A 16,353-nucleotide genomic window follows, 5' to 3' on the forward strand; every position below is an offset into this window, starting at 1 on the left:
CTCTCTCTCTCCCTCGCACGCACGCACACACACACACACACACACACACACACACACACACACACACACACACACACACACACACGAGAGAGAGAGAGAGAGAGAGAGAGAGAGAGAGAGAGAGAGAGAGAGAGAGAGAGAGAGAGAGAGAGATGTATAGAGCATTGTACATAATGACAGGATTCTGCATTTTATTGAGTTTCTAATTAATATTAATTCATATTCTTATTTTTAGCATGTGTATTTGTAAATGTCTCTGTGTGTGTGTGTGTGTGTGTGTGTGTGTGTGTGTGTGTGTGTGTGTGCAACATCTGAAACGATTAATTGTCACACTGTACGCCACCTTGTGGTTTATTACCACCCGTCAGCTTGTTAAATCACAAGAATAACATGACTGCCACACAGTGGTAATGTGGGGTAGTGGAAGTGCATAGGGGTGGGTTGTGTGTGTGTGTGTGTGTGTGTGTGTGTGTGTGTACCTGGTAATTATCACGTTATGGGTACCAACCCTGCTGAAAAAAAAAACAATAAAAACCATTACAGAAAATTCTAATGGTTATATTGGTTTTATTGGGAATTTTATTGGTTCTAATGAAATATGGCCCAAAACACACTACAGTGTAGTGGTTTTAATGGTAAAAGCTAATGATTCCTATTGGTATTTTAATGGAAACCATTAGAATGTTCTGTAATGGTTTTATTGTTTTTTTTCAGTAGGGAAATGTCCCCACAAAGATAGGAATACCAGTACATTTTGACAGACAAGCTTTTCAATCAAACAGAATGATGTTTCTTGAAAATCTAATGTATAGCAGAACGTTTTCTGGGATGGTTGGGGTTAGGGTTTGGGAATAGAATATTCAGTTTGTACGGTATTAAATGCATTACATCTATGGAATGTCCCCACAAAACATGGAAACCAGAATGTGTGTGTGTGTGTGTGTGTGTTTTATCATTTTACTGTAGGTGATAGGGAAATTGGTGTGGCCCCAGCCACTCCATAGTTCACCAAAGGTCAGTGGTGCCTCTGATCCTAGTGCATTGGCATTTATACAACACATATTTGGGCCATTGTATCACTACATCCACTGACCGATAAACTAAGAGACTGTTGCTTATTTTTTTTTATTGTGTAAGAGTCTATCACATGTGTAGCACAGACATATTACACTATTCTATATAAATAGAATATAAACATAGATGAACAGACTTCTCATATAGCTTATCGGTAAACTCAGGATACCAATAAAGTGTTTCAATGTAAAAATATCAAAACACAATGTTAATACATGTATAATAAGCTACACTGTTAAACATGTATTAACCTTTAATTTCATGTAGTATGCTATACTGTCTTGTACACATACAGCTGCAAGTGAGATGTGAAACGAGACCATCTAGTGGAAGAATGGAGGTTGAAGGCTAGGGAAAACATGAGTTAAATTCATTACATTTGAGATTATGTAACCAAATGTTTTGAAGGGGATATATAGACTTTAAAATGATTAGGTTTAGTGGTAAGGTATACCGTGCTGTATTTAAAGGAATCAAATTGAAAAAAATCTTTTTTGGGTTTGTTTGTTGGACACTACTTTGATAAACTGCTTCCTGATCTCTTAAAGGCACTCCAGCTCATTAGCTGAGAGACAGAACAAGTCTCTGCCGCCTCTCCGACCTCAGCCAAAATTGATCATCTGCACCGTGGTGGCCAACTTACACAGCCTATCAAAACAAAGAGCTCAGCGGAGCAGCACAGAACACGTAGATCAAACAGTTTTGTGTTTCAGCACTGCTCTGCAGCTGGGAGACATGGAGAACATCAGTTGAAATAGACAGCTTTGAGCATCCCATCAAACAGCAAACTGAAGAATCTTGAATGCCTAATGTTCTCCTACTGTGTTCATAGCATTTGCCAGTCTTTAATATTTAGGTATTATCCTAAATACTTTCATTGCAACTGTATAAGTAATAACATGAATTTTGATTGTTTTTTGCAAACCGAAATGTTGCAAACTTTTATAGTAATTGACAATGACATGTCACCGATGTTTAACTTTTATTAAACACAGACATTCTTTTAAATTGCAATCAATTAAACTATGAACCAGAATGGAAGCTCTTTAAATTACAGCTGGTTCTATAATTTAGTCCAATATTACAATTATAAAAGTTAACTGACTAAGCATACCAATCTGAATATAATGGACATGGTGCACAGGTGTGTGAATAGTGTTACTGCATGGTGTGTGTTTACACATATCACATGTGTCATTTTGGCATGTTGTTTCAGAAGATTTAGCTTACAAAAATAATCATGCCTCGTTTCTTTACATTAAATAGCTAGTTCACCCGAAACTGTCATCATTTATCAAAATATTCCACGACGTTCTTTCTTTAGGTGGAAAAAATTATGCTTTTCTTAATCTATTGAAAACCAAAGTTAATAAACCCCAAAAATAAAAGACTATCATGCATGGTGAAAAATATTTGGTATGTGATCAGAAACTGGTCATCACCAGTAAACACAAGGGTGGGTCTTGTGATTTTTGTGCATGCTCTTTATAGTCAGTTGGGTGGGCCTGAATGCATACATTTTCATTCCCAAAAATAAACACATTTTTGACTGGGGCAGCCAGCAAATGAAGCCAGACACGGTGGGTGATCTTAAGTTTATAAATAACTGTTGCACACATGTGTGCGTACATGCACATGCACATGCACAGAGATCTTGGAGCTATTGGTGGCAGGGGTATTGCTAAAGAGAAGGCTATACAAGAGAGGAACTTAGCAGCCCACCTCATTCCTTGTCAAAGGGCTCGAGACAACCGCCTAGCAATTTTTTACTGTGGTGGTGACATTGTCCCTAAAGCAATGTCATGAAACAAGTTTAAAATTTAAGAGAAATAAATAATTAGCCTCATTTTGGGGGGCCCAGCTACCCGTCACCACCCTAGTACGCACCTGTTTGCGAGGTCAGGAGACAAATCTTCTTTTCACTGCATATGGAGAACACACACATGCATACAGGAAACTAATATAAATATAAAAAAGATAAACATAGCAAGAGACATTACACACATGTGCAAATACACACGCTCATGAAAGATTATTATAAATGTGAGGTTATAAGATTACTATTAATAAAAAGCATACTTTACTCCTAAAATTGTCTGTATGTGTGCCACCTGTACCCTTACTGCTAAAACTGACTCCAACTGTCTCTCAAACACAGAGTGTGGTCCATCTCATAAGTTCACGTGTCACGGTAGGTTCCTCAGATTTAGTGGTTCTGGAGAATTGACTACATTAGGAATTCATATGAGGTCTAAAACACTTAATTAGCAGTATTATACAATTCAGATCACGCAAGATGTTCCACATAATATTTTCTTTCCTTTAAAGGGTTTAGGGAAGGATTTGTGATCCAAAACACTATGAAGAATAGAATATGTACAACATTTAACTGAATGTCAATGATTTATTTCACTCAGTTAGTGAAATCCAGGCTCATATCAAATTATGAAAATAGGAGCATCAAAGTTTGATTTTACATTTATATCATTTTTGGGTATATTTTCTACAGAATATTCTTTATATTATGTTGGATGATTTTATTTAGAAAACAGTAAATAACAAAAAAAGTGACTTTATGGGATTTAAAAAAACAACAACAACTTGGTAGACAAAAATAAAAATTTTCAAACATATTAGTTTCTTTTATTCCAAAACTAAAACTAAAATAATGAAGGAAAAGCATGCCATAAAAGCCAAAACAGATAAAAACTCCTTTAACATTGTTTAAAAAGAATGTGAAGATGAGACGTTTCCTGATAAAATGGCAGGTGAATATTTTAACACTTAAAATATATGAATAATATGAAATAACTAAATATGAAAATAATGGCATCTGCAAACAAATCATGCTAATGATGTAAAATCATTTGAAACCAAATACACTATTTCTTTTTGCAGACATGTTTTACCAATGCAGACATTGTCACAACAAATTCCTTGTAAAAAATAATACGCTGGATTTACTAAAAAAAATTATATATAGTGCATAATTTTTTGCACCCATTTGCACATGAAATTGTAAGCAATTCAAGCAATTGCAATTTTGTAAGTAATTTTTTCATGGAATTTAAAGCAGTTTAAGCTTAATTTTTTTTTAAGGAATTGCTTAAAATTCCACGTGAAGGGACGCAAAAATGATGCAATATATTTTTTAGTAAATTCAGCGTATTATTTTTTTAAATGTGACCTGCAGTACTTGGCAATAAAGCAGATTCTGGAGGAGTGGTTTATAGTGTCACTTTGGCCTATGTCTAACCCGTGATAGGAATGTGTATGAATGAAAGTTTGTGTATTTAACAAACATTTCAAGGTAATTAAAATCAAAGGCGGAAAAAAATAACTAAACTGTAAAAGGGGTCAAAGGTCACCTCGGGGGCTTCTTTGATACCCAGTAAATCACTTCTGTATTTATGCATACAGTTTCACAGAGACCCTCAAACTATGCTCAGATTTGGCAATATATCTGAAATAAATGTAAACTGTGAAAAGTGCTACAAATAAATGTGAATTGAATAAGTCTGCTCCTGTATAACTCAGTGGTCATGGGTTCAAACCCAGGGAATATACTGATAAAAAATGTATACCTTGTAAGCCACTTTGGATAAAGCATCTGCCAATGTACAGTATAAATTTAGACCTTTCTCACCAAATTATTTGAGCTATGGCACATTAATGTTATAGCGCTAATCTTACTGCCATGTCTATTTTTTTTGTGAATGAGATATTTTTGAGACAAAATTGATGTGTAAATGATATCTTGATTTAGTCCTCTATATGCTTTGAAAGAGCTACATCTAAGCAGTTGGCACTGCAACATTATCAAGAAACAGAGACAAAGATAACGCTTAACCCAGGCATATAAACACACTAACAAAAAAGAAAAGAAAAGGGCTGATAAGAGCAAACACATGACACTGCTGTCTTCTGTCCTTTACATTCTTTACGTTAGACACACAATTGTAAACTAGTTGTGATTATCAGGTTCAGTTTTTTGGATACACTGCTATTGCAGTTTAATATGTTTCTGAATTGTTTTATTACTATTACTGTCCTTCTACTGTCCTTAACAAACTTTAATCACACACACGCATTCGCATGCATGCACACACGCACGCGTGCACACACACAAAGATAGGGAGATTGTTTGTTCCAGGTAAACATGATAGACATTCTCCAAATTTCTGCACCTTAGTGTTACTTAAAATAGTGTCCTTCTCTTCCAAGTGGCCACGTTTATTATCCACAGTGTGTGCATGTGTATGTATGTGCGGTTGTGTGTGTAAATGAAAATAATGTGAATAATGTGTTATTGAAAGCATAATTGACCTAAATGAGTAAACAGCATGTAGTTTGTATAACATTCACAGCTTTAGTATGTTTTATGGTTAACATATTTTTTTGTTAAACATTGAGAAAAGCACAAAAACAATCACATTGGTATTATAAACACATTATATGACATCTACAAACAAATTAATACAATTACAAAACTTAAAAAACATCTACAGTCAGTGACGGCTCGTGACTGCTCATCCGTGGAGCGCTAATTCAAAATAAGTGTTCGGAGTGTCATGTGTGTGGTTCCTTTTTTAAAATATGTGTTCTGCGCGTTGAGAGATTCTGTGTGCATCACGTGTTTTGTCAAAATATATAATGTCTAAAGCGTTTATGATAAAAGAGATGCTCACGTTCACAAAATACACGCAAGACACTCCCTTAACAGTAAACTCTGATTACGCATAAGATTATGTGAGTATCTGGGAAACGCGAGTGTCTCTTTTATCATAAACCTTTTAGACGCGTCTGCAGCAGGCACTTATTTTGACAAGACACGTGATGCACACAGGATCTCTTGACGCGCAGAACAGATATTTTGAAAAAAGGAACCACACACATGACGGGCTACATATGTTGTGACGAACTTCGCATCGAACGCCCTCGAAAAAAGAAGTCACCGGCCACCACTGTCTACAGTGCATATGAAGGTATTATGTCTATTATTGTCAATCCTTTCAAATAATGTACATGTACACACTAAAATAGCGTCTTGTCAAAATACATACCTGCTGCAGACGCGTCTAAAGGGTTTATGATAAAAGAGACGCTCACGTTTGCCAGATTCTCGCTTAATCTCATGTGTAATCAGAGTTTAGTGTCAATTTACTCTTGCGAGTATTTTGTGAGTAACATGAGCGTCTCTTTTATTATAAACCCGATGCATGTTCAGCAGGCATGTATTTTGACAAGAAGCATGATGCACATGGTTCACATGATGCAATGAACACATATTTTGACATGACGAGCAACACACATGACACTCCGAACACATATTTTGCACCACTCGGAAGTCACTGGGTGCCACTGATCCCTAGCTGTCACTGGGGATGTGCCCTTTCAAAAAGTACGCATATAAAGATTATTATATTATACTATATATAATATATTATAATATACACTGTAAAAAGTAAAACGTTAGATCAACGTTTAATAACTTGAATTGATAACGCTTATAAAAGTATTCTTAGGTGAAAAATTTAAGTTGAACTCTAAAAAACGTGTAAAAAAAGCATTGGGTCAAAAAAGGGACAAGCCAAGGTTAAATTAACCCAGAAAATGTTCATATTTGACCCAACTAATTAAAACAGTTGAAAATAACCCAGATTTTTCATGTAGTATCTCACATGTACATATTGGTACCAAATGTATAGACGGTTTCATCGGACGCACGTTATACACGTCTTTTTTTTGTTGCTTGTTATATAAATAAACTACGTTTAAAGTACTTTGTTGTTATTTATTATTAGCAGAGTTTACCGGAAGTTACGTGCGGACCGCGACAGCCGCTTGTTTATGTTGTTACTGCTGAAACTGTCTACACATATCTGCACCTAAATGGTACATATTAGGACATTTTCAAAGGGAACTACCCCATTGACAGTTTTGACATTTTTTTAACCGTTTTTTTTCTTACAGTGTAAACAGTTATGTTTTAATTTTATTTAAAGCCTATTTTAAGACAAGAGTAGTAGTTTTGTCACCTAAACGGAACATATTAGGACCTTTTTAAAGGGTTCTGTTTTGTGACAGCTTGGGACAATTTTTTTACCGTTATCTTTAATTTTTATGTAGCATAAAGCATGGAAATGGCACATGTAAGAAACATTCAGAGCGTGTTAATAATAAAAAGGTCAAATGTAGTTGAAATTTCATGTAGTTAAAAATCTTCTCACATCACGTCAAAACGTCAGATCTGTCACAATGTTAGCAAAGCACTGAATCAGTGGAGCTGAGAAAACATCACACTTCAAATCTGAGGTCAACCATGTGTTCAGAGACTGCGACATGCTCCAACACAGACATAGTTTCATATGCATGTACTGTATAGAACGAGGCAGACATGAGGAGTCCCTGGTGTACTGGCGTCTGGTTCTGTGTGGGAGAGGTCATTCATTTTATCACGAATGCCTATAGGGTGTGAAACTACAACAGAGTATGCAGTTGTAACTCTGAGTCATATTTCACAATGACTGGGTCTCTGTCTGAGGTAAAAAGGTCAAAAGTTATCAACAAATAATTTTTTACCAAATTACGGGAAAGTTATGTTTTGTCATTAAAAGGAGTGTTAATTCTCATTTGGTGTGTTGGTTCCTGTGATCCTCATCATACACTCATTTTATATTCCCTTCTATATTGAGAACACAGGTCAATTTTTTGCAATTAATTTAATATCATAAATGTTTCTGAATGTGTTAAAGTATTTGGAGATACATGTGGTTGAGTCTGCCTATCCTCCCTAATGAAACTTGGCAGCCATTTGGTTCCATGTGAACCCTAAGGCCACACACAAATAGCCACATATCCATGCAAACACTAAGTCACAAGCTTAGAAAGTGTGTGTTGGTTTTAACATGAACATGCTATCTGCATTTTTTAATTTCTTTGTCAAAACATAATCTGATGGTTTTGTTATTTATCTAGGGTCAAGCAAAATGGCTCCAGCTCTACTGGCATTAGGTTTTCACACATGTATGAGCACAGACACAGGGATATCATACAGGGTGATGAGGGCCTCAAACTCACTCCCAGAGCAAAGGTTGCAGACAGTAATGAGAAATTACAGGACTGTGACCACCAAGAGGTATATTTTTTGGTACATTATAGGGCCACTATAGAGTATCATACTGTAAATGCAAAAATGGCACCCATTTAGTATGAAGATTCAGACTGGTGATTTCCACAATGATGATGTCATCTTCCCCACGACAGGGCTCAGTGCTGGAATGTTACAGGCTATTGACTTGAGGCAAAGGATTCTGGGTAGTGTGTACGCAGGATTACGAAGGTGTAATAGGTGAGACATCTGCCCCACACACTCACAGTAAACTCAGCTAAACACACAACCCGCCCACTGCACACAGTAACCACGCTCACACATAGCAAGTAAAACATGATGGCACCAATAAATGCTACTGTATTGCAGAAGATGGGCAGACAGTGAGTGTATGTAACACGACAGTGAGAGAGTAACACAATAATGTCATTAACACAATAAAGTACGTCATTAATGTCTTACTGTCATCCCTTAATATAGCTGAACCAGACACAACACCTAAACATGTCACTTTCATACCATTTACTACTGGCATCATGTAAATAAAACTTCATACAGTGCAAAATATCAAATGGTATTTACATAAAAACTGATTATTTATTATATTATATATTTTATAAATTATTTAATATTTTAATTGTATTTTTTTGCATTTTTATATTATTATTTTTATTTTTCCTATATTTATTTTTTTAATGAAAGGGTGAGGTATGTTACACCGTCAGAAAATGGTCACTGGGGTTAGCACCCTTTTATAAAGTAGGGGTGCGCGGGGCAAAAACTAACACAGTTGTGACTGTTTACATTGTTGCACAAGTTTGAGCGTTTTGTTTTTCCGGTAAATTTTTCACGCTGCCAAAAGACAATCTCCTGCAAATTTAATGTTTTTCCAGAGAGTTATTGATGAACGTGTGTTTTGGTGGCATGTAAGTAAATTGTTTCATCATATGTTGTTTTCTGTTTCTAAGTTGGGTATGTAAGATACCAAATCCTATATGTCATATTAATCAGTGTCTTGTTTACTAAAACATAGCATTGTTTTGAAATATGTCTGCAGCTCTTGGCAGCTTTTTTGGTGGGCTTGAAAATGTTTTGACCCAGCGGGGTTAATTGTAACGCTGTGTTACAACTAACCCCTCAGCACTTACGATATGAAAACCGCTAACGTTAGCCTAATTCTTGCCTTTGTTTTAAATAGGCTTCACACAAATGATTGCTGGCTGCCAATAAAATAAATGTGCCTGTCTTATCAAAAATCGTGTGTCAAATGTATTTTTGTTCATATCTTTAATATTGATTGAATAAGGCAGGGGTCGGCAACAGGCGGCCCGCGGGCCAAAAGTGGCCCGCCAGTAATATTTTCTGGCCCGCCAGATTAATTTGAAATCCGTTTTTTAATTTTTTTTAATCAGACTTTTTTATTTTAAAATAACAGTTTACAAAAATGGCCCCGTGTATCATTCCTTCATTCGTTTTTTCAAGTCAAAACTAAAAAAAAATAAAGAAAAACGACTTGTTTTTCTATTATTTATTTCCTGAACTAAAATCAAACGACTCGTTTTCTGAATGTGCGCTCAGATCAAAAATAACAAAAATGAATGAAAACGGGTTAGAACAACTTTTTGTTATATAAAAATGACATCCTAACCCAAACCCCAACTCTAACCCCAACTCCAAGCGACCATGGCTTAAATATAGATAAAAATATACAGAAACCTGTATATTAAATAACCTACTTAAACAAATGTGAAATCTAACCCTAAACCCAAGCGAAAATGGTTTAAAAAACAGAAAACAAATGAGAAAACAATAAACAAAACGCCACGAAACGACTCGCCACACAAGTGAATGGGAAGGACCGGCGCATCACATGCACGCAAAATCGGAATTTGGCGTATCTATTGCACGATAATGACACTGCGTGTCATTTGTACTCATCTTGGTGAGAACGGGTAGATTTTTTCTGTGACATTTTTTTCCTCTGCTAACAATACAATGTTAAAATAATATTTATATTGGCACGAACACAATTTTTGTATAACATTTATAATTGTTATAGGCTACTTCATCTCTCTTTTTTCGTTAGAGACATTGAATTTGAGATTCTGGGAACGAGATCTAACGTTAAGTTTTGCGGACCCGTCAGGTCGGGAAATAAAGCGGGTGAACACAGAGTGTATTTTAAGCGGTTTACTGAATAGAACCTTGTCGGAGCTGGACAAAAAGCAGAGACCTCCTTAAACCTTAGGTGTGTATGTGTGTGTCCCGGATAAATATTAATAAAAAAGGAATACAGTTCAAAAGTCGGACTGTAAGAGTCTTTCATGAGAGCATAAATGCCTGTAATATGTTACCACTAATAGTATCTGTTTAAAATGATTTCATTTATATATTATGCCTATAAAGGTGTTAAATAAAAAAATTGTCTAATCCAGTAATCAATTTTTTATCTGAGCACACAATCAGAAAACCCGTGGTGGTTAATTTTTTCATTTTTGTTTTTAATTTAAAAAACGATTGAACGAATGATACACAGACCCATAACCATGTTTTTAGCCATTTTTAATGCCGTCTTTCGTATTTTAAATAGGAAATAAAGACAATGTTTCTTGACAAAAGATCAGATAGCCTATACTAGGCTAATTCAAAATAAGACGTAAGTGTGCCAACAGCAGTTGGCCCGCCATCTACTGGCTAAAAAAAATATTGGCCCGCGGCCAAAGTTACTTGCCGACCCCTGCTGTAAAGGGTACTGACTAGTGACAGCTTGGGACCACTTTTGTCTATTTTTCTGACAATGTTTGGCAGAATGCCATTAGTGACATTTAGACAAGCATTGCTCATAGATTTTACTTGCAGAATATTGGAGGTGACCTTTAAAATGAGCTACAAAACTAAAACTATAAACAGTTGTTTAATAGATAGGCAGGTGGCCCAAGATGGCCCAACTATATGAAAAGGCATTTTGTGTACTGTTGATGCTGGGACAGGCTCCAGCCCATTGCATCCTCCAAACTTAAGAAAAACATGGTTTGGAGAATAGATGATAGATAGATAGATAGATAGATAGGCAAATGAACAGAGATGTCTATTGTAGGGCTGTCAATTTTTAATCTGAAAGTTGCTGGGATTGCAGATTTTAGACAGGACATTCACATTACAAAAATTTTTTTTTTAAACAATTACATTTGTGATGGGATGTCTGATGGGATTTGGTAAGGTTTAGGGACAATATATGGTTGTAGCTGTACAGAACAATAGTCTATGAACAAAAGTAACCTTTCACATACTAGTCCGATGAGGATAAAGTACGTAGGCGTTAGCAAGTGTGTGTACCTGCAATATAAAATTATTTTTATAAACAACCACTGGGACCCCTAAATCTTACTGGCGACAGCTTTAGCTCCCCATAGCGTTAGTTTTAGAAGTCCCAGAAGGAGCAGCCAATCTCAACTGCTAGAACAGACTCAGGTCAGGTCAGCATCATAGTACCAAAGGGGGACTCAGACCTCACACACACACTCTCATTCAAAAACACACGCACACACAAACACACTGAAAACATGCCAGGGGATGATTAGTAGTTCATTATGAACCACCTGCATTGGAGTGATTTTAATGAAGTGTGCAGTGTTGCATGCATGTGAAACTACAGGATGACGAAACCGTTTTGACCTCTGTGGATTGGCGTCTCACGACATGTTACCGTGGTAATGATTGTATTCTGCATTCCAGGGCCACAATACAGCACACAACCACTGTGGGAATGTAGTAATTTTACAACCAATGTCGACTACAATCTAGACCCTGTCACCTTGACAACCTGGCTTACTAACACATTTAAATAATCGTAAACTAAACAAATATTTACGTGAGTATTAAGCTAACCAGATGGCATAGTAGAGATTTATAGCTTATTTCATGTGGCAAAGCTAGAATTGCAGAAGGATGTTATAATAAAATGGTGATTTTGATATCTTTAAAAGCATTTCTTCATTTATTATTTAATTAAAAGAACTTAATCTGACTAGTATCTTAAACTAGACAAATCAGGTTAATTATTCTCAACCATGGAAAAAGATTCAAATTGTACTTTCACCAATCCTCTGCATTCAGGTTTCTCAGAAGAAAGGTACAAGAAGGTACAAAAGTTGTCACTTTTCTTCAAAAAGTACAACTTTTATACCTTTTTTCTGATAGTGTACATATTTTGTAGGTATATTAATAGTACTTTTATGTAACTTGTTGGCATGCTTTTGCACAAAAGCACATATCTTGTGACTCCAGTTATGGTGTCACAGTTTGACATTAGCCTTTGAAGACATTATGAAAGCATTAATGTTTAGTAATCACTTGGGCGGCAATTTATGATTGGGTTATAAACAATTCACTATTACATTATTAACCCTGTAACCCTGTTTTATAAAAGGTGCTAAGCCACCTCCAATAATTTAAGTGTGATGCGTTGCTTTGGAGCGTGTTAAAAGCACCATTTAAAAAAGATTCATACTGAGTTGAGCACAGTATGAAAGCCTCAGTGGGTGCAGGTGCAGGGCTGTAAGCATTTTATTTAACATCTTACATTACATGATGATATGACAAACAGGCATGCATGCCATCGATCTATGTACTCAGTTGTAAAATAAATAACTGCTGTATTTATATGCCGCAAACAAAGGCTACAGGCCTCCCTCCTCCTTCTCAAACTTTTTCTGGGACCAAACCGTGAAACAGATGCCAGGACATTGTGTGATTAGCAAACATGCTTACAACTAATTGAGTTTTGTGTTTTTGTGAGAAAGTGTGTGAATGCAATCCTCAAAAACAGTCATGGTGGATTTTAAACCTAAGTGATCATGATAAAACTTGAAGACCGGGTAAACACATGAGTTAATGAATTTTAGAGTCATCAACTTTAATGTTCCCAAGTCAAGTCACAAGCATCCTTAGAGAAATGCATGTATCAAATTTATTGAACTTATTAAAAATCTATTTTTGTTTGGATCAGCAGTTTGAGTGTTTCTGATTTACTGCAAATTTACGACTGTATGCATATCCTGCAGTTTTTCTTCATACAGCTGCCATTGTAATGGTTAATGAAGTATTGGCTAAACATTTTTCAAGACATTGAATGCATAGGAAAGCTAGATTAGTGAGTAATTTCTGTTGATTTTGGTTACAGCTTAGAAAACAAACTAGTTTCACATGCTGGCGTCATGGCGGACACAGTCTACCCCCACCTTATTCCTTGCAGCACCCTAATTTACTGTTCATTAACACAGGGTTGAGGGCACATCACTGTCTTTCCCGCACTGATAGCGGCTCTCTCTAAATAATATGCTTGATGATGTGGTGATCAGTGTTTCAGCCCACTGTCTATAATTTCATCACAAGGAATGTTAAATTGAAATAAAATGCTTTTTTTAGGTTATTTGTTCGCATTTTTAATGACACCATGCATTGGAGCTGGCTTGGATTCAATAAATTTGTGCAGATGCTATTACAGCATGATTTGAGAATGCTCAATAAAATATCTTGTGTGCTTCAATAGAAGCAATTAAATCTGACCTGCCACAAACAAGTTGACATGTATCAAAAATTTGCTTGAATTTTAATTACATTGCTTTGTTTTCATTTATTTAAAATATATCATATATTTGTCTGTATTTAAATCAAATTTTCAATTATTAATCTTCATTAATATTTTCAATTTCATAATATTATTTTCAATACAATGTGGTCCTAGACCAGTGGTCTCCAACATGGTGCCCGCTGGCACCAAGTTGCCCGCTGGCACCAAGTTGCCCGCTGGAAGTCTGTGAGTAGCCCGTCAAAGCATAGCCTTAGTTTTAATATTTATTTATTAAATATTTTATATATTAGCTTGGCTTCTTTTATGTATGTTAACATTTTAAACAATGATAAACTCTTTAAAATATTTAACTTTAAAATTTCCATAACCCTAACAGCGAGCCCTACCTCAGGTGAGAATATGGTGACTAAACAGTGAACAGGAAAACCTATAGAAATCTTGTACCGCAGTAAGGGTGTAGCTGTCCTCACTAGACAGTGATTTTGGAAAATCAAACAAATTCCTAAATTCACTTTATCTTTATACTGTCACATCTACTGTCTCAATCTGTCTATCTGTCTCTAGTTTCCCTCCCTTCTCTCTGGCTCCACCCTGCTGTGGATAAAAGCTGGTCATCTGCAGTCAGTATCTTGTTTTAGTTCAGTCAGCATTGGTCAGTTGGTCAAATTGCGTTTGTGTTAGGGTCTTTCTGTGTGCACGCTTGAAAATCCTTGAGATTATCCCATCTACGGCAATTTACCAAGGAAAGGTAAGAAATTACACTTTTTAGCATCTCATTAGTCCATTAGTGCTTTTATTGTAAGTGATGCACTCGGCAGTTTGCAAAAATATTGTAAAATAAATGAACAATTAAAAACGAGAAAACAGTTGAAGGGCCTTTACCTAAAACTGGCATAGAGTTCCTTTGGTGTTATTAATGTTAAGTGTACATGTGTTTGTTATTTAATATAAGTGTTTGAGAGAGGTAGTCTCTATCCAAAATTAAAACAAGATTTTATAAGAAACTAATTTTATAGGTTGCAAAAGGCAAAGATGTGAATATTTGTTGAATTACAGAATGAAACACTTTGCTATCTTAGGGCTCTCATTCAAATAGCTGACAAATTAATCTGATGAATTTTACAGTAAAAATGTATTTTGTCTTATATTATTATTATTATTATTTCTTAGATTTTTTTAAGCTCTTATATTTTTTTCCATATCTGTGTTCTGTCTTTTGCATTCATTATTTAATTTATTTTAAATTGCATATTATATGTTTAAGAAAAATTCCCCATTACCGTTATGATTTCTGTGCGGCTTTTAAAACAATATGTTCAGATGAAAATAGCCTTTTTCTCTTACTATGGCACATGATGGACAGAATTATTTCATAATGTACACTGCCCTATAAATAAATAAATAAATATCAATATTTTTTAGCGTTTATATAGCACAAGAAGTGTTCTCAGGTATTATTATTATATTATTACTCTGGAGATGCCATACAGATTTATACATTTATTTTATTATACAGTACACAGACTATAATGTCCAGTGCTAAAAGAAAACCAGCTTTACGTTATGTTAACAGGGATATAATTTTAATGCAGCTTTAGGTTTTGGTCTGCAGTGCCCAAGAACAATTAGCTAACTCCGCCCTCTGGTGTGGCAGGTATTTACTGTAGGGTCTTTGCATGCATGTGTGATTGTGATATTGTACATCTGGTGTGTGTTAGTTTAAATATGAGTTGTGAGGAAAAGACAAAACACACATTTATTTGAGGCACAATATGATGTGAATTGTAAAAGACAATTTTTTGTTTGAACATATGAGAGAAGATTTGTGCAGAACAAATGTGACTGTGACTGTCAATCTAAGTAATAGTTGTAGGTTGCACAATTCTGTGATTCATGGTTGAGTTTTGTTTCTTTATGGCACTTTAGAAACTACATTATACAGTTTTATTGGTAAAATGATAGTGGTGAAGGCTAGGTAATTGGTTGATATTTTTTCATTTTGAAATGTGAATGCTCTTCCAAAGCTATGCAGCTCTATATGTACAGCATACAGTGTATGTGTATGTATATACATTACTGTACAATATTGGGTCACCCATATTGGTAGATCGCATGTTGAAATGTGCCTTTGAATGTGCATTTGATGTACATAGGATTTGGCATCTTTACTCGCTCTCTTTTATCATATTGACATTTTTCCTCTCTTTACTAGCAAGCCCATGCTGTGTTTCTCACTCTTATTAACGCTAAGTTGTTAAAATGCTTCTAAGTGACCCAACAAATACAGTGAATAAGGAGCCTGTTGAACCTTAAAAATTAAGTGTTTGTTTTCCAGCTGGACTGAAAGTTGTGAATCCCAGTGGTCAATTTAGATAGATTAGATAACATGAGACACGAACTGTGTACATCACAAAGCCACATTTAAATGGCATATAGATTATTTAAATATTCAAGAATTGGTGTAAACACAAGCATGCAAACCCCTGATTTCTTTTTTCTTTCATTCAGATTATTATGTTTTTCATAATATTGGTATAAATAATCAAGATTCAGGAACAGCTAAACTTTGGGCCAC

Source organism: Misgurnus anguillicaudatus, chromosome 17, assembly GCF_027580225.2.
Source record: "Misgurnus anguillicaudatus chromosome 17, ASM2758022v2, whole genome shotgun sequence".
NCBI lineage: Eukaryota > Metazoa > Chordata > Actinopteri > Cypriniformes > Cobitidae > Misgurnus > Misgurnus anguillicaudatus.